Source organism: Scyliorhinus torazame, chromosome 21, assembly GCF_047496885.1.
Source record: "Scyliorhinus torazame isolate Kashiwa2021f chromosome 21, sScyTor2.1, whole genome shotgun sequence".
Taxonomy (NCBI): domain Eukaryota; kingdom Metazoa; phylum Chordata; class Chondrichthyes; order Carcharhiniformes; family Scyliorhinidae; genus Scyliorhinus; species Scyliorhinus torazame.
This window is the reverse complement of record NC_092727.1, coordinates 23,090,967-23,096,966: the sequence shown is the minus strand read 5'-3', so window position 1 is coordinate 23,096,966 and position 6,000 is coordinate 23,090,967.

The following is a 6,000-nucleotide window of genomic DNA, read 5'->3' as shown; positions in this document are numbered from 1 at the left end:
CCCACCTTCTAAAATATAGGAGAATACATTTAACAATGCACGCAAGAATGTAATATCCAATACAAACAATGAGGGAATTGGCCGATATTTATCTCTCAATAGACAGCACTAAAAAAAAATCTGGTCATTTATCTCATAGCTGTTTAGAGGTTGGTTGGCACATTTGTCTAAATCAGAATGGTGATTACATTAAGGAAGTGCTTCATTGGCTATGAAGTGCTTCTGGACATTCTCAGTAAATGAAAGGGTTCCCCATGCTGTTCCACACAGGCTCAGCTGGAGAGCAGGTCTTTGGTTCATTTTCTGCTACTGCTTCATTCTGAGTTGACTTTTTCTTGGCACTTTTTGTCAGTGGTGGGTTCCCACTGCTTTCCACTCTCTGGCACAGTGCAAGGAGTGTGGTGGAGCGGGGGGCGGGGGGGGGGGGGGGGGGGGGGGGGGGGCGGGGGGGGGGCGGGGGGGGAGTTGGTGAGGAGGGGAGGTGGGGGCTCCCAAATCTATCTCCATCGGAATAAGAATCAAACTCACACTGTTGGTGTTATTCTGAACCACATGCTAGGCATCTAGGCAACCGAGCTAACCGGCCCCCATGAAAGGGTCCATATAAATATAAATACTTTGGGCGGGATTCTCCGACCCCTTGCCGGGCCGGAGAATCGCTGGGGGGCAGCGTGAACCCCGCCCCGCTGCCTTGACGCCGGCTGCCGGCTTCTCCGGCGCCCGTTTTTCAGCGAGACCGGGATGTGTGGCCTCCTGTAGCTGCTACCAGAATGGGAGCAGCACCGGCGAGCACACACATTTATACGCTGCCTACTGGGTGGAGCCAGCAGGCACAGATTTACCCATGTACCTCTAGTATAGGAGTCATACCGTACTACATCTAATATACATCTAATACAGTTAGTGTTGACTACCACATTCACCCCCTGTTAAAAAAAGAGTCCGGCGGGGGTGGTGGAAAAATTTACAAGTTCAGTCTGTCGGGGGCCTTGATCCGCCGCTGTGATCGCCTTGGTCCTGGTGGTGATGTGGGCACCGACTTGGTCACCGGTGACTCCGGGAGCATGTTGTCCTCATCTTCATCGCCCCCGAGTGGAACCAGTGGGAGGACGGATACTCCTGGGGTGGGGGCTGCGGTGAGGTGCACTGGGGTAGGGTGAGTGGTGCAGGGGCAACTGGAGGGGGGCTGTCGGATGGTGGGCCATGGATGGGGATCCAGTGGGTGCCCGGTCCCGGAGGGAGACTGTGTCCTGGCGGATGGAGTGGAGCACGTCGGGGATCACATCCTGCCAGCGGGAGACCGGGACATTCTTAGACCACAGGGCCAGCAGGACGGCCTTCCAGACTCTCCCGTTCTCCCTCTCCACCTGCCCATTTTTCCGGGGGTTGTAGCCGGTCGTCCTGCTTGAGGCAATGCCCTTGCTGAGCAGGAATTGACGCAGCTCATCGCTCATAAAGGAGGATCCCCGATTGCTGTGGATGTAAGCGGGTAAACGGAACAGGGCGAAGATGCTGTTGAGTGCTTTAATGACCGTAGCAGAAGTCCTATCGGGGCATGGGATGGCGAAGGGAAACCGGGAGTACTCGTCGACCACGTTCAGAAAGTACGTCTTTCGGTCGGTGGAGGGGAGGGGCCCTTTGAAGTCCATGCTGAGGCGCTCAAAGGGGCAGGAGGCCTTCACTAGGTGCGCTTGATCAGGCCTGTAGAAATGCGGTTTGCTCTCCGCGCAGACTTGGCAGTCTCTGGTGACAGTCCTGACCTCCTCAATGGAGTAGGGCAGGTTGCGGACCTTGATGAAGTGGAAGAACCAGGTGACCCCCGGGTGACAGAGGCCATCGTGTAGAGCCTGGAGACGGTCCACTTGTGCGCTGGCACATGTACCTCGGGATAGGGCATCGGGGGGCTCGTTGAGCTTTCCGGGGCGATACAAAATCTTGTAATTATAGGTGGAGACCTCGATCCTCCACCTCAAGATCTTATCATTTTTGATGTTGCCCTGCTGTGTATTATTGAACATGAAGGCAACCGACCGTTGGTCAGTGAGGAGAGTGAATCTCATGCCGGCCAGGTAATGCCTCCAATGCCGCACAGCTTCCACAATGGCCTGGGCCTTCTTTTCGGCAAAGGAGTGCCGAATTTCGGAAGCATGGAGGGTGCGGGAAAAGAATGCCACGGGCCTGCCTGTCTGGTTGAGGGTGGCGGCCAGAGCTACGTCGGATGCATCGCTCTCGACCTGAAAGGGGAGGGAATCATCGACCGCGTGCATCGTGGCCTTGGCGATGTCTACCCTGATGCGGCTAAAGGCCCAGCGGGCCTCAGCCATCAGGGGAAAGACTGATCGGGCCCACCAATCCGCGGGCGGGCCTGTGCCCTGGGGGCACTCTTTCCCTCCGCGCCAGCCGCTGTAAACGTCCACCATGGCCGGCGCAGAGAAGAACCCCTCTGCGCATGCGTTGGGATTACGCCAGCACACGCTGGCGCTCCTGCACCTGCGTAAACACGTGCCAACAGGTGGATGCCCTTCGGCGCCGGCCTAGCCCCTGAAGGTGCGGTGGTTCATGCCACTCCTCGGCGCCGGTACTGCCCGCCCCGCAGGTTAGGGGAGAATCCCGCCCTTTATTCTTATTGCTACTGCCCTGGGTCGTAATTTAACTAATTGTTTGACTAGAAAAGTTCATCGTGGGTGTGAGGTCTGTTTGTGCAAGTGCCCAACAATTGCCAAATACCCAAGAATGTTAACTTAAAATTTCCAACAGTGAGTGAGTTTGATTAATTTTGAGCTGTTGCGCCTCAAACTTCTGTCAACTAGTATTATGGACAAAACACTCAAACTCTCAAATTATCGGACAACAATCTCCTTTATTGTACCTTACCAAGTTATCCCAAAAGAATCAAAATACCACTATAAAGGGTATCAGAAGCTCTGTTACACACAGCATACAAGTTCTTTTCTACCAAGGTATCAAAACTCATGGCTTGGATCTAAATACCACGTTATGAGGTGAGGTGATCAGACTCCGACTTGGTGGAACCTGATGTCCTCTCTAGGTCCCGGACCCAGGCACAGCTTCTTACGATGGTTATTCCTGCAGGTTTTTGCTTTATATACACATCTCACTGGCACTGATCTCATGCTTCCAGTCATGTGCTCACAGGACAGCACTAACAATCACTGTGCTTGTGTCATGAAAGTTCAAAGAGTCGTGACTCACTTATGGGTCGTAGTCCTCGCAGGAACACAACATACAGGAGTCCGTGTTTAATAACTGTCCATCCAAGGCCTAGCAACAGCCATTATCCAATCAGCTCCTGTGCTCACTCCCTGGCTGCACATCCTGCTCTTCACTGCAGACCATCCACTGCTAATGCTGTTTCTTCTAATACAGAGTCAGCCTTTTTAACCATCAGGCTTTGCTGATGTCTTTACGAATACCCATCAGGCTACACAGCCATCCTCCATACCGTAATAACGTTGCAGTGTTGGTTGATTGGCATTTTGTGGAAGAGTGCAAAAGATAAGAGAGTATTTAATTTTAAAGAAGTCAGCTTGTTTCACAGTATTCACATAACATGGCAACCATTGTTTATATTGCACTGTGATCAACTCCTGACTTAACCCATTTTAACATTCAAAGGTATTGTGACCACCCGATTTAAATCTTGAAAATATTTCCAGACACACACTAATACTCGACATTCCTCAGCGGGTCCCCAGTATTGGAACAATTAGGACGAGACTGACATAATTGAAATACAGCTAAGATAGAATCACTTTTCATTTTGTCTTCTATTCTTTCTGGGGTAATAGTTTAGTTTATGACCGAAGATGTGTTTGCCATTATATGGTTTTGCTCACGCAGAAAGCAGTTGCATTGTCTGATGTGCGACTATATGGAATGTGTTTACATGTGTTCCAATCTCCACCATGGTAATTTGAAATGTTGAATTCAATTTTTTTAAAGTCTTGCAACAGGAAAGATGACATCAGTAAAAGTGACTATATGAACCTTTGGAATGTTGCGAAAGTCTACTGTTTACTTCAGGGAAGAAAACCTATATGCGACTTTTAATGGTCTTCTGAAGTGGCCTCGGGGAAGGGCAACAAATGGCAGCATTGTCACAACGCCGGCATCTTGAGTATGAAACGAATAAAACATCCTGGTGCTACCCAGCCTTGAAACTTTAGAATTTTGGAATGTCAGGGTTAACAGTGTTAGTGGAGTAGTTTCACTGATTACGCAGAGTAATGAGCTTGGGTCATGATCCCAAAGAGGTAAGATGGTTTGGAAACTAGGACATACTGCAGGTTCCACGATCTCAGCATTGCCCTCGAAGTAGTGAACAGAGCAGCCATTCTACATCCTGTTTTATGTGGGAGACAGTTAAAAAATGAACATACTCCATGTACAAAAATAAACAGATCTCTTGTGTGCTTGGCGAAGTGGTTGAGAAGGAGGTTCACTTCTGAACTTGTTTCTCCCTTTGAAAGTAACTAGAGCGTGAGTGCATGTGCAGGAATTATCCTGCCTGGAGGCAGCAATTTATTTCTTCTGTCCTCAAGCTCTGGTTGACTGTTCAACAGCAGAATGCATTTTAAGTTGCATTTTCAAAATGCTTTCACGATGGTTGCTTTTGTGACAGACTCATAATTGGAGGGAAAGTTAGGAAGGATTTTGCAGCTGAACAGCAACTCAGTGTAGTGAGCTTTAACTTGGCTGTAAAATGGCGGTGCCAAGTATGTAGCTTCACATTAGGTGCTGCAGAGTGGGACTGTAAAACAGTCAAGGACAAAGAAACAACTCACTGCTAATATATTTTTACATGCAGTTGTATTTTGGCAGCCTGTTGTCATCAATTACTTTTAAACTGAGGTTTTCAGCAAGGTGCAATAAAGCAGAATGGAACAAATTTGCTGATCTCCCGTGGCTTTGTGCTCAAGGTGTTGAGACCAAGTGCGAGATTGTCTCAGAAATCAGCAAAAGCCAATGGCAGGCGGCAATAATGGTGCTAAAGCTGCCGACAGCAATGGCGACTTTCTCTGCATTTTAGCGAAGTAAAAAAAACTTTGTGCATTGGGTCCCATGACGCACCCCCAGGCATTGCCCAGACAGCAACAGGGCACTGCCCGTGCAACTCCTGGTACTGCCAGGGCACCCGCTAGGTATGTTTCTGGAATATGCAATGCAAATGGAAGTCTGAATAAAGTTACACTTAACCGAAATTCCCACTTTTGAGCAATGACATTTCTTAGAAGTGTATTTTTTGTCTCATTACTCTATTTCAGAAAAGCCACAATTAACATGCTTTCTGAGGATTCCACCTGCTAAGATATCATAATCAAACCTATTCTTTTTTAAAAATAAATTTAGAGTACCCAATTATTTTATTTTTTTCTAATTAAGGGGCAATTTAGCGTGGCTAATCCACCTTACCTGCACATCAAGGCGGCACAGTAACAAGGTGGTTAGCAGAGTAGCTTCACAGCTCCAGGGTCCCAGGTTCGATTCCCGGCTTGGGTGACTGTCTGTGTGGAGTCTGCACGTTCTCCCCGTGTCTGCGTGGGTTTCCTCCGGGTGCTCCGGTTTCCTCCCACAGTCCATAGACGTGCAGGTTAGGTGGATTGGCCATGCTAAATTGCCCTTCGTATCCAAAATGGTTAGGTGGGGTTGCTGGGTTACAGACATAGGGTGGAGGTGTGGCATTAGGTAGGGTGCTCTTTCCAAGGGCTGGTGCAGACTCGATGGACCAAATGGCCTTCTTCTGCGCTGTAAATTCTATGATTTTATGATCATTGGGTTGTAGGGGTGAAACCCATGCAGACATGTGGAGAATGTGCAAACTCCACACGGGCTGTGACCCAGGGCTGGGATTCGAACCCGGTCCTCAGCGCTGCACTCCCAGTGCTAACCACTGCGCCACATGCTGCCCCATAACCAAATCTATTCTTAAACCCAGGAACTATAGACCAGTCGAAAGCAGTGGGGGCAAACTTTTGGAGA